The sequence below is a fragment of the Stegostoma tigrinum genome, chromosome 6 (genome assembly GCF_030684315.1).
Source record: "Stegostoma tigrinum isolate sSteTig4 chromosome 6, sSteTig4.hap1, whole genome shotgun sequence".
NCBI lineage: Eukaryota > Metazoa > Chordata > Chondrichthyes > Orectolobiformes > Stegostomatidae > Stegostoma > Stegostoma tigrinum.
The window spans coordinates 110,959,712-110,973,717 of record NC_081359.1 but is presented as its reverse complement, the minus strand read 5'-3'; the positions used below and the strand labels follow the sequence as shown (position 1 = coordinate 110,973,717).

Below are 14,006 nucleotides of genomic sequence, written 5' to 3'. Positions count from 1 at the left end.
TGTGTTCCCCAATATTTCTGGGACATTTATGGTGTCCTCCTTTGTGAGCACAGAACCAAAGTATGTATTTGGTTGGTCAGCCAAAACGTTGTCTGCTGGATTTCTTTGCTGATCACTTGAATCTTGTCCATCCTGCCAATAGAAAAACGTCTCTCCAATTTTACACTCTCAAAAACCCCCATCAGATTCCGAACAACTATGTTAAATCTCCATCTTTACCTTCTCTGCTCCAGGATAACAAGCCCAGTTTCTCTGGACATACTTGAACAACTCAATATTTTTGAAAGTAAAATAACTGAATTATCTGACCGTAAAAAAATTTATTTGATTCATCCTTACACACATTCTATTTACACCAAGAAGCTTTACTAATGCAGCAAGTAGCAAATACAATTTAGATCTACATTAACTAGCTTACTTCTGTTGTGTATTCCCTGTAACTTTTCATTATAAACTTAAAAGAAACTGTCCATGTTATCTTATCACAATGTAATTCTTCCTCACCTACAAAGACAAGATTCCACTGGCTTGAGACAGTAACATCAGGAAGACATGTTTACATTAACAATTACCATTATAAGCATGAGCATCAGAACTTGTAGCGTAATATAAAAAATTAGTTAGCAACATACGACCCACCAAGCCGCTCTGCCGATCAATACAATCATTGCTGATGTTGGGCTTCAAATCCACTTTCCCATCTTCTCACCAGTGTGGTTTATTCTTACATTTATTTACATGACTTTAAAACAGGGATGGAATTCTGTGTGCATACCTTTGAACAAGATTTCCCTCAATCCCCTGCTACATCTAAGGACTCCATGAGATCACAACTTCCAAAAAGGAGACTGTGTGTCTGTTTCTTAAATTTAAGAAACAATCTTGTACAGAAGAACATGCAGCAGTTTGAAACACATTCTGCTTTCAATCTTGCCTGTGCCTGATTGTAACTCAATGCCAATCAGACACAGTAATGACCATGAAGGTAAAAAAATTCATTGTTTGCAAGAGACCGACCTTGAGAAACAGAGATCAGTAAAGATTACAACATTTAGTTACAATATGATGTCCTTTTTTTATTTTAATTCTCTGAAACATTCTGTTTCAGTGCCGCCTGTGTTACGATTGGTAATATTTCCTGTGAGCGTATACAAGTTCTCAGGCTACAATAGATTAGTGGTTATGTGACCAGATGAGTTACTCAAAGGCCTGGAGATGCAATTCCAAATGACAGCTACGAAACTTGAATAAACTTAAAATTTTTAATGTGTCTGTGGATGGGGTGTTTCACTGGTAAGACCAACATTTATTGCTCATCATCAACTGCTCTACCATTTAATAAGATCAATGCTGATCTGTTTGTGGGAATTCCACATGCCTATCCACCACCAATATGTTCAACACTCCAGCATCACTTTTGGTTTAAAAATATTTAATGACCCTGCTCCATTGCCTTCTGAGATTGAGATTTCCAAAGTCACACAACCCTCAGAGTAAAACAAAATCTCATTTTACTCAGTGTATTCAGGACAGTTTCCCAGAAAAAATATGCTGTGGATTCAACCAGGGATCAGGCTAATTTAGGTCTGTGGTGCAAAATAAGCTAGGCTTAATAAATAAGGTCAGACTAAAAAATTCCTTGGAAAACGTTGAAATGGTAGAATTTAGTAATCACTTTCAGAGAAGAAACTTGCTTCGAAAATAATTGTGCTAAACTAAAATTATATTATGAAAGGAGTTGGGGGAAGGGGCAGGGGTAGTGAAGATGAATGTGGAATAATGGCAGAAGTTTAACAAAATAGTTCATGCTCACAGCGAAGACATATCCTGTGAGAATGGATTCTGCGAAAGGGACATAAGCCAACCACAATTAGCCGGGGAAGTTAAGTATAGCATCAAACTTGAAAGTAGAAAACCTTTAATGTGGCAAAGGTTAGCAGTAAATCAGAGGATTAGGAAAGTTTTAAAAACTATAAGATGCAACCCCCCCCACCAAAGAAAAGAAAATAAACTTTAATATTGCCTGCAAGTTTATGCTCAAGAATACAGCAAGAGCTTCTCTAAATATACAAGAAGAAAGAGAGAAGCCTAAGTGAACATAGGCCCCTTAGAGAATGAATTTGGGAAATAATATGGAACCAGGAAACAGCAGAGGAGTTGATTTCTCTTCACCCTAAAAAACATCATAATATTCCAACGGAAAAAAGGAGAGAGAATAAATACAGTAACTATCACCAGAGAAAGATTACTAGGAAAACTGATGGAGTTAAAGACCAATAAGCCCCCTGGATATGATGGGATGCAGCCATGATATTGCAAATAGTGCATACAGAGATAATTTAACATTTGCTTTAGGAAAATATCCTAAAGAATGTGATAACATAGCATTTGACGATAGCCTAGTGGTATTAGCGCTGGACTGTTAATCCAGAAACCCCAGATAATGTTATGAGGACCCAGGTTCAAATTCAATCACAGCAGATGGTGAAATTTGAATTCAATAAAAATATCTAAAATTAGGAATCTAAAGCTGATTGTCATAAAAACCCAATCTGGCTCACTAATGTCCTTTAGGGAAGGAAACTGCTATCCTTACCTGGTGACTTCAGGCCCACAGCAATGTGGTTGACTCTGAACTGCCCTCTGGGCAATAAATACTGCCCTCATCCCATTAATGAATAGAAAAAAAATTTAGAAATACACAAGACAATCAAGCAGAGTCAGCACAGCTTCACACGGGGAAAATCATGCCTGATAAATTAATTGGTATTCTTCAAGTAAGTAACAAGCAAGCAAGAGACAATGATTGTGATATATTTGAACTGCCAGTAGGCATTTGATAAGTTACCACACATTAGGCTACTTAAGATAAGGGCCCATCTGTTGGAGATAGTGTATTTGCATGGATAGAGGATTGGCTAACTAATGGAAGACTGAAAGTTAGGATGGGGACATTTTCCCGATGGCAACCTGTAATTGGTAGAGTATCACAGGAATCAGTAGAGGGGCCACATTTACAATACATATATTAAAGACTTAGACAAGGGAAGTGAATGTGCAAGGGCAAAGTTTGCAGACAACAGAAAACTAGGTGGAAACGCACTTGGTGAGGATTACAAAAAGATTCTAAGGAGAGATGTAGACAAGTTACGCAAGTGAGTGAAAACTTGGCTATTGGAATATAAATGTGTGAAAATGTGGGGTTATGCTCTATGACAGGAGTTATTATTTTAACAAAATTACTGTAGAAAGTTGCAGCAAAGGTTTTAGAAATCATCATGCATATATCTCTGAAAGATAGCATTCCAGTTCAGCAGGTACTAGGGAAGGCAAATGGAACATTGGCCTTTGTTTCAAAAGGATGTAGTATAAATTTGCAAAATTTTGCTAAAACTATACAAGGCAATAGTTAGATCACACCTGGCATTCAGTGAACGGTTTTGGGCCCCTTAACCAAGGAAAGATGCACTGGCATTGTAGGCAGTTCAGGAAAGGTTCACTACATTGACCCCAGGGACTGTCCATCGTCTGTGGAGAGGTTGAGCTTGTACCTATTGAAGTTTAGAATAATGAGAAGTAATCTTATTGAAATATACAAGATTTTCAAAGAGCTTGAGAAGATAGATAGAGGTTGCTACCCACTGAATGTGTGTCTAGGTCCAGAAGGAAGACTCTCAATCAAGGTTGCACAGTTAGGTCAGAGATAAGGAGGAATTTCTTAGAAGGGTAGTGAATCTGCGGCATTCTTTACCTCAGATGGCATGAGGGGCTGGGTCGACAAGTATAGTCATACAGATTTTTAATCAGTAAAGGAATCAAGGGTAATGGGAAAAAAAAAAATCAGGATTATCGAATCAGCTTTAATCTCAATGAATGGTGAAGCAAACCCAGTGGGCCAAATGGTCTACTTCAAGTTCCTATTTCTTAGGGTTGCTGCACTGAAAATGCTCCACGGTTCTGGACTCACCCACTAGAGGAAACATCCTTTCCACATCCACCTTATTAAGACAATTCATGGACCTTGTATGTTTCAATCAAGTGATACCTCACTCTTCTAGATTCCAGTGGAAACAAGCCCTGCCTGTTCAACCTATTCTTGAAAGAGAACCTATTTATTCCAGCTGTCAATCTTGAAAATCTCCACTGAACCTCCTTCAATGCATTTACATCCTTCCTTAGATAAGGATTCCAAAATTACACTGTATTAAAAATGTCATTAATTCCCAGTATAATTGGAGTGTAAAATTTTTAGTCTTACAATACTGTAATCAAAGATAGTGTTTCATTGACTTTCTGAATTACAGCCGCATATTAACTTTTAGTAACTTGTGCACTAGAACAATTAAATTCCTCTGTACCTCTGAATTTTGCAGCCGTCTCCATTCAGGTAATACTTTTTTTTTTAAAAATGCACCAGCCATGTGAACAATTTCCAATTTTCCCATATTGTACACCGTCTGCCAGATTTTTGCATATTCACTCAATTTATCTGTATGTGTCTGCACCTTCCTCATGTCTCCTTCACAACAATTTCCCTACTTGACACAGTTTTGTAAACTAATGACATAAATGTTCAGCAGTAATTAAAAAAAAAGGTGCTGAACCTGCTTAGCAGATCAGGCAGTACCTGTGGAGAGAAAAATAGAATTAATGTTTAAGGTCAATGGCCTTGCAGTAGAACATCGATTCGTACATCTGACTTGCCAAGTATGATATTTTTGTTCAGAATTCAGGTTTCAAGCATCTGCAGTATTTGTTTTAATACAGTATTTGGCAGACTAAGATCAAAAGGCATACATTGGCCTGAACTGCGGACAATGTACAATCTCTCAAGTAAATATCCCAAGGACTAAGTTCAATCAGGTGCACATGAAGATCATCTGCCTGGTCCAGGTTTATGAAGCCAGACAATTCAGTTCACTCCTGATATGCAGTCACACATCAATTTTCATCAAATCCTCTCTCAGATCTTTATTCTTAAATCAAGGTCACTAGCAAGGTCAGCAGTTGTTGCCAGTATCAGCCTTCAATGTGGTGGTGGTAAGGCACCTTCAACTCCCTATGGTCTCTCAATAACTGAAAACTCTAGTATAATCCACATTTCAGCTTTATTCAATGCGTCTGCCCCTACTATTCCTGGAGATTCAAGATACTTTTTCAATCAACTTTATCACTACTTTAAAGATCTTAAATAGATTCTGGCACTTTTCAGCTCCAAAACAATCAAATTCAATTCCTATTGACTCATTGTGTCATAGTAATGAATCACGATGCCAGATATCTTGAACTTTTAATTCTAAAAGAGGTCATTCGGCGAAAACATGATAATGATGCAAATTTAGTAGCGTCTGGCAAAGCCATTTTATGACCACTTGCAATGTCACACTCGTACTGCATCAGGGAACTTCAAAGAGAGATGATGAGGGACTGACTACCCTCTAAGCATCGATATCTCCTGTAAATTATGTCCCAGACTAAAGACTGCACCTTGATTTGTGCATGTTAGTTGGTGAGGTGAAGCGAAGCGAAGTCAAGCATGGATTAGTATTTTATTAAGGTCACAGTTTGAAGACAGCCCTTTGTGATGTTATAAGTTGTACAAATCTCTCAGTTTATATCATTTCTAGCAAGTCTATGTTCTTCAATTTTTGAACTGAGACACATGGCTATTTGCATCTGAAGTTTGGTGCTAACCTTCAAATATTTCTGTAGCCATCATAATTCCTTTGAACAGTTTTTGTGATCTAGTTTTACAGTGAATGAGTTCATGTGTACAACTAATGGATTTTTGTTTACTTTAGACTGCTTTGTGACCCAGTCAAGTATTTAATGGGACCTCAAGAATTGTTAGAAACTGCTGGAGCATGATTTCTTTTACGACTTGTGGGAAACATAAATAACTTTGACAGGGAGACTTTTTTGCTTTCAGTTTTATTGAGTTTTAGCACAGTCCTGTGTAGATCAGTGCTCCTGAGATAGAAAGGATACACAGTGAACTAGGTTACCATAGAGCTGATAGGCTAATGTTAGTTGCAGACCAGAAATGTCAGGGTAAAACCTTATAGAGGTTACTTAAGCCTGAGTATACTTAAGATCAGGCATGTAACGGTAAAAAAAAATCCATCTGCAATTCAAAAAGTTGAAGTGACAAGTGACTTAAAACCCACTGAGTTGTCAGACACAAGAACTCTGTTGTGAACACTGTACATGGGATATTTTTGGGGACTGTACCAGGGATATGTTTTAGGTTCTACACAAAAGGTGTTTAGTCTTTTCAAATTTGAAGGAGTGTTTTGGTATTATACTTTCACTGAGTGTTTAAAAATATTTTTATATGTACTATAAGTAAATGGTACGGTCATTCTATTTTATCTTGATTTCTTGTTAAAACTTCTGTTTCATTGTGGAAGCAAAATTTACAGCATTTCAGCAAGACACCATTTTGCTAAATCAGAATTTTACTTAATTTTGATCCACCAAGACAGGTTTCTGTCTGGAAACTGACTTGTCCAGCATAACTATCTGCCATGATCACAGCACACTGCACACATGGCACACCCTACAATACAGGTAAAAAGAAAATCTCTGTCCAGTGCTTAAAATCAGACCAGCCAGATTAGTCACCACTGCAAAGGATTGTAGGAACATTTTTCTGAAGAAGGGTCTAGGCCTGAAACTTCAGCCTTCCTGCTCTTCTGTTGCTGCTTAGCCTGCTGTATTCATCCAGTTCTACACCTTGTTACCACTGCAAAGGTAACAGGCCAAACTGTAGACCCAAAAATGCTGCAAACTACTGCTTCACAATCAATGTCAGCATTACCACTTTTAAATATTCATTCTTTCTTAGGACATAAGCTCCAATCCCTACATGCCATTAAGGAGGTGGCGTGAGCTGCCTTCGTAAACCACTGCAGTCCATTTAACATAGAAAATAGAACATAGAACATTACAGCACAGTACAGGCCCTTCGGCCCTCGATGTTGTGCCGACCTGTCATACCGATCTCAAGCCCATCTAACCGACACTATTCCATGTACGTCCATGTGCTTATCCAATGACGACTTAAATGTACCTAAAGTTGGCCAATCTACTACCGTTGCAGGCAAAGCGTTCCATTCCCTTACTACTCTGAGTAAAGAAACTACCTCTGACATCTGTCCTATATCTTTCACCCCTCAATTTAATGCTATGCCCCCTTGTGCTCGCCGTCACCATCCTAGGAAAAAGGCTCTCCCTATCCACCCTATCTAACCCTCTGATTATTTTATATGTTTCAATTAAGTCACCTCTCAACCTTCTTCTCTCTAATGAAAACAGCCTCAAGCCCCTCAGCCTTTCCTCGTAAGACCTTCCCTCCATACCAGGCAACATCCTGGTAAAAGTGTAGGTGTAAGTATCTAACAAGGCATTCCTGGAATTTGACCCAACATCACTGAAGGATATATTTGAGTCAGGATAGTGAATGGGTTGGAATGGAACTTGCAGTTGGTTAGATTTGCTTGTTGAAGAGGTCATTATCATAATAAATGTTACCTGCAACAAGTAAAAATACCACTTCTGAGCCTATGATGGGTGAAGGCGCATTGATAAAGCAGCTGAAGATGGTTGGGCCAAGGACACCATGAGGAACTCCTGCAGTGATTTCCTGGGTTGAGATGACGGTCCTTCAACAACCACAACCATCATCTTGTTTGTTCAGTTTGACTCCAACCAATGGATTATTTTGTTCATTCCAGTTATCTCCATTGTTGCTTGAGCTCCATGACGGCAAACTTGACATCAAGGTGTTATTTGACAAAGACTCTCACCTCACCACTGGAATTCAGCTCTTTTGTCACATTTGAACCAAAGCTACAATGAGATCTGGAGCCAAGTGGCTTCAGAACTTAAATTGAGCATTGCTGAGCAATTTATAACTGACCAAGCTGCTTGGTAGCACGGATAATGCCACTTTCCATCACTTTACTGATGGATTGAGTGAAAATTGCTTGGGTTGAGATTTTTTTGGATAGGACATACTTGGGCCAGTTTTGTAGCTATATTGGAAAAGTTTGGCTGATTTTGCAGGACACACCTTTCAGAACTATTGCTATAAAGTTGTCAGGTCTATAGCTTTTACAGTATACACTGCCTGCACCCATTTGATAACACGTGGTACTGTAGAATTGGCTGCAGTGACTTTGGGGACCTCTAGAGGAGGCAGAGATGGATGTTCCAAAAACAAGGTTGCTGGAAAAGTTCAGCAGGTCTGACAGCATCTGTGGAGGAGAAAACAGAGTTAACGTTTCGGGTCCAGCGACCCTTCCTCAGAACGGATGGTAGCTGGGGAAATGTCAGTTTACATGCAGAAAATAAGGAAGTGGGTGGGGTAAGGAGTAAACGGTAGGACAGAGCCCAAAGAGAGAGAAAGACGGTTGAACAGACAAAGGAGTTGCTAACGATTAGGCTGGGAGGGTGGGTAGTTGTTAATGGGGACTGTTAGTGACTACCAACAGGGGGTGTGCAGTGGCAGACTATGTGGTAACAACTCCTTTGTCTGTCCAACTGTCTTTCTCTCTCTTTGGGCTCTGTCCTACCGTTTACTCCTTACCCCACCCACCTCCCTATTTTCTGCATATAAACTGACATTTCCCCAGCCACCATCCGTTCTGAGGAAGGGTCGCCGGACCCGAAACGTTATCTCTGTTTTCTCCTCCACAGATGCTGCCACACCTGCTGAGCTTTTCCAGCAACTTTGTTTCTGTTCCTGACTTACAGCATCCTCTGTTCTTTTGGTTTTTATTTAGTGATGGATGCTCCGCTTGACACTTCTGTTGAAATCGCTTCAGTCTTATCTTTTGCACTGATATGTTGGGCTCCCCCATTACCAAAGATGGGGATGGGAATGTTCATGGAGCCTCCTCCTGTGATGAGTTAAATAATCGTCCATCACCATTTTCAACTGAATTTGGCCAGACTGTAGAGCTTAGTTCTGATACATTGGTTGTGACATTACTTAGTCCTGTCTATCCATTGGTTACTTATGCTGTTTCATACACAGTAGTCCTGTGCTGTAGCTTCATCAAGTTGGTATCTCACTTAGGTATGCCAGGTACTGCACCTGGCATACTTTCCTGCACTCTTCAGCCAATTTAATTCCATTGTACATTTTGATATAACCGTGAGACTTACTCATATTTTCCATCGTTATCTTCATTATTAACTCACATTTTCAATGTGTACTTGTGTCATATTTTTAATATCTTTTATGTTTAGTAACTCACAAATATATTTCTTAAGTCAAAGCCTGGCTAACTTAGCTCCGTTCAAACATTTGGACTTGGAATAGGAATCCATATAGGAAGACACCATTTCTAAATTAATCTTGTTGTAACCAACTGATAGAGGTTGAATTGAAGAGGAGAGTGAATTCATCCCTTCTCAGCTGGAAGCATAATCATTTGGGGATATCCCACTTGGAATCAATTAGTTGGCACCCATCATTCAGGAGTGTAACAATCTGTAAGTTGTACACAATGCCAACTATTAAATTGACCCTATTACTGGGAGTAGAAGCCTACACTCCCAGTAGGAGAAGGTGGCAGAGTTGTAAGAAAATTGACCATCCTTACCCAGTCTGGGTCACATGTGACTCCAGGCCCATGACAAAAATGGGTAAAATGAGCCACTTAGTTCAATAATAATTAGGGATGGGCAATAAATACGGACCTTGCCACTATTCCCACATCCCATGATAAGGGAACAAAATGTAACATCTCCAAGTTTGCAGATGATACCAGACAAGGGTGGGAGGGTGAGCTGTGACGCACAGAGACATCTGGGTGTTGGGGCCATTGTACCCCGAAGGTGGCAACGCAGGTCGGTAGAATGGTCAAGAAGGAACATGGTATGCTTTCATTCATCGGACGCGGTATCGAGTACCAGAGTTGGCAGGTCATGTTGCAGTCGTATAGGACTTTGGTTCGACCACATTTGGAATACTGTGTACAGCTCTGGTTGTCACATTACTAGAAGAATGTGGATGCTTTGGAGAGGGTGCAGAGGAGGTTCACCAGGATGTTGCCTGCTATGGAGGGCGCCAGCTACAAAGAGGTTGAGTAGATTAGGATTATTTATATTAGAAAGACGGAGGTTGCGCTGCAGGGTGGAACCCGACTGAGGTCTACAAAAAACATGAGAAGTATAGACAAGGTGGATAGCAAGAAGCTGTTTCCACCCCCTCCAAGAATGGGGGACACAATTACCAGGGGTCACAATTTCAATGTGAGAGGGTAATGGTTTAAGAGAAATATGAATGGAAAGTGGGTGCCTGGAACACATTGCCAGCAGAGGTGGGTGCGATAGTGTAATTTAAGATGTATCTAGACAGATACATGAATGGGCAGGGAGCAGAGGAATACAGATCCTTGGAAAACAGGCGACAGGTTTAGAAAGAGGATCTGGATTGGAGAGCCGAAGGACCTGTTCCTGCGCTGTAATTTTCTTTGTTCTTTGAGGATGCAGAGATCCTTCAGCATGATCTGGACAGGTCAGGTGAGTTAGCAAATCAATGGCAGATGCAGTATAATTTGGATAAATGTGAGGTTATTCACTTCAGAAGCAAAAACAAGAGTAGATTACTAGGTGAATAGCTGAGAATTGTGAAAGGAAGAGTGTGCTGCAGGACCTGGGTGTCCTTGTGCACCAGTTGCTCAAGGTATGTGTGCAGATGCAACAAACAATAGAGTATGCAAATGGTATGTTGGCCTTCATTGCAAGAGATTTTGAGTATCGGAGTCGGGATGTATTGTTGCAGTTATATAGGGCCTTGGTGAGAACACACATAGAATATTTGTGCAGTTTTGGTCTCCTTTTCTGAGATAGGATGCTGTTGTCCCCAAGGGAGTGTAATGAAAGTTTACCAGGCTGATTCCAGGGCTGACAGGACTAACGTATGGGGTGGCATTGACTAGGTTGGGATTGTTTTCACTGGAGTTCAGACAATGACAGGGGGGGGGGGGGGGGGGGGGGGGCGTCTCATAGGGGCTTATAAAACTCTAACAGGACTGGACACGATAGATAATAATAAAATGTGAGGCTGGATGAACACAGCAGGCCAAGCAGCATCTCAAAAGCACAAAAGCTGATGTTTCGGGCCGAGACCCTTCATCAGAGAGGGGGATGGGGTGAGGGTTCTGGAATAAATAGGGAGAGAGGGGGAGGCGGACCGAAGATGGAGAGAAAAGAAGATAGGTGGAGAGAGTATAGGTGGGGAGGTAGGGAGGGGATAGGTCAGTCCAGGGAAGACGGACAGGTCAAGGAGGTGGGATGAGATTAGTAGGTAGGAGATGGGGGTGCGGCTTGGGGTGGGAGGAAGGGATGGGTGAGAGGAAGAACAGGTTAGGGAAGCAGAGACAGGTTGGACTGGTTTTGGGATGCAGTGGGTGGAGGGGAAGAGTTGGGCTGGTTGTGTGGTACAGTGGGGGGAGGGGACGAACTGGGCTGGTTTAGGGATGCGGTGGGGGAAGGGGAGATTTTGAAACTGGTGAAGTCCTTCAAGGACCGCAACTTTCCCCCCACAGTGATCGAGAAAGCCCTTGACCGCGTCTCCCGTATTTCCCGCAACACATCCCTCACACCCCGCTCCCGCCCCCGCCACAACCGCCAAAAGAGGATCCCCCTCGTTCTCACACACCACCCCACCAACCTCCGGATACAACGCATCATCCTACCACACTTCCGCCATCTACAATCCGACCCCACCACCCAAGACATTTTTCCATCCCCACCCTTGTCTGCTTTCCGGAGAGACCACTCTCTCCGTGACTCCCTTGTTGGCTCCACACTGCCCTCCAACCCCACCACACCCAGCACCTTCCCCTGCAACCGCAGGAAATGCTACACGTGCCCCCACACCTCCTCCCTCACCCCTATCTCAGGCCCCAAGATGACATTCCACATTAAGCAGAGGTTCACCTGCACATCTGCCAATGTGGTATACTGCATCCACTGTACCCAGTGTGGCTTCCTCTACATTGGGGAAACCAAGCGGAGGCTTGGGGACCGCTTTGCAGAACACCTCCGCTCAGTTCGCAACAAACAACTGCACCTCCCAATCGCAAACCATTTCCACTTCCCCTCCCATTCTTTAGATGACATGTCCATCATGGGCCTCCTGCAGTGCCACAATGATGCCACCCGAAGGTTGCAGGAACAGCAACTCATATTCCGCCTGGGAACCCTGCAGCCTAATGGTATCAATGTGGACTTCACCAGTTTCAAAATCTCCCCTCCCCCCACCGCATCCCTAAACCAGCCCAGTTCATCCCCTCCCCCCACTGCACCACACAACCAGCCCAGCTCTTCCCCTCCACCCACTGCATCCCAAAACCAGTCCAACCTGTCTCTGCCCCCTAACCTGTTCTTCCTCTCACCCATCCCTTCCTCCCACCCCAAGCCGCACCTCCATTTCCTACCTACTAACCTCATCCCACCTCCTTGACCTGTCCGTCTTCCCTGGACTGACCTATCCCCTCCCTACCTCCCAACCTATACTCTCCTCTCCACCTATCTTCTTTTCTCTCCATCTTCGGTCCACCTCCCCCTCTCTCCCTATTTATTCCAGAACCCTCACCCCATCCCCCTCTCTGATGAAGTGTCTAGGCGCGAAACGTCAGCTTTTGTGCTCCTGAGATGCTGCTGGGCCTGCTGTGTTCATCCAGCGTCACGTTTTATTATCCTGGAATTCTCCAGCATCTGCAGTTCCCATTATCTCTGGACATGATAGATGCAGGGAAGATGTTTCTCAATGGTGGGTGTGTCCAGAACCAGGGGTCACAGTGAGGGGTTTCAGGGTAGTCAATTTAGGACAGAGATGAGGAGACATTTCTTCACTCAAAGTGGTGAGCCTATGGAATTCATTACCACAGAAAGTATTCAAGGGGCAATCAGATATAACACTTGGGGCAAATGGGATCAAAAGTTATGGGGAGAAAGCAGGATTAGGCTAATGACTTAGATAATCAGCCATGATCGTGAAGAATGGCAGAACAGCCTCAAAGTGCCTAATGGCCTCCTCCTGATCCTATCTTCTATGTTTCTATAAAGAAACTTCATGGTAAATGGTAACCTAGTGGTCATGTCAATGGACCAGAACCTCAAATGCCCTAGATGATTTGTTTGGGGGAAAATTGGTTCAAATTCCACCACAGTAGTTACTACAAACGTAAATTCATGTCAAAACAATCTTTTTGACATGCTCAAACAAACAGTCCGAAATTAAGGGGAACCAATGGCCTAATAGCATTGAGCCAGGTAATGTTCCGGTGACCTGCCAAGGTAGATGGTGGAATCTGGAATTAACCATTGTTAAAAGTCAGTCAGGAAACAGCCCATCTGTTTTTCAGAGAAGGAAATCTGCCATCCTTACTTAGTCTGACCTACATGTAGTCAACTCTTAGCTAACCTGCGGCCAATAAACTCTGGCCTGGCACGCGACGTCCACATTCCTTGAAGAATATAATTGAAAGCTAGTTATCGGGTTTATTTTACAACACGGAGAGGCCCTGCGGCTATTCGTATCCGCGCCGCTCATATCAAACATCCGTTTTCCAGAACTTAGCGCCTGGTCTCAGTGATTAGGTCATCATTACCGGTTGTTAAAACCCACTGCTTCACACCTGTCCCTTACAGTAAGGCATCTGCGGTCCTGCCCTACATGTCTTTACGATAAGGCCTTCCATTTATCCATCCAGTGGGAGTAGGACAGGCTCAGACCCGAACGGCACAACGGCCTACCCCGACCCTTAATCGTTCGTTTTACCTCAGACGTACACTCCGAATAGCTCTTAACCCCCAGCAGCCTGCCGCGTCGATCCTGGACTAGGCCGCAGGATCCTCGGCATTGATTTTCTGAGGCCTCCCGGGCCCCGACCCTTTCAAACCAGGGCCCCGCCTCCCCAGGCTGCGCCGCCATTGGTCCCCGGTGTTGGGTAAGGGGCACGTGATCCTCTCCATCCGGGTACCGT

At 42.7% G+C, this 14,006-nt stretch overlaps 1 protein-coding gene across 2 annotated transcripts in view; it reads right to left on the bottom strand.

Moving 5' to 3' along the window:
• Nucleotides 1-14,006, bottom strand: part of numa1 (nuclear mitotic apparatus protein 1) — a 113,526-nt gene that overhangs the window by 99,038 nt on the left and 482 nt on the right. Inside the window, exon 1 of one of the 2 annotated variants that reach the window (XM_048532282.2) lies at nucleotides 13,802-13,994. The exons of the other annotated variant lie outside the window; for it this stretch is intronic. The gene's annotated coding sequence lies outside the window, so the exon portion shown is untranslated. Of the gene's footprint in view, nucleotides 1-13,801; nucleotides 13,995-14,006 lie in introns of those variants that run through there. 2 annotated transcript variants of the gene reach the window in all.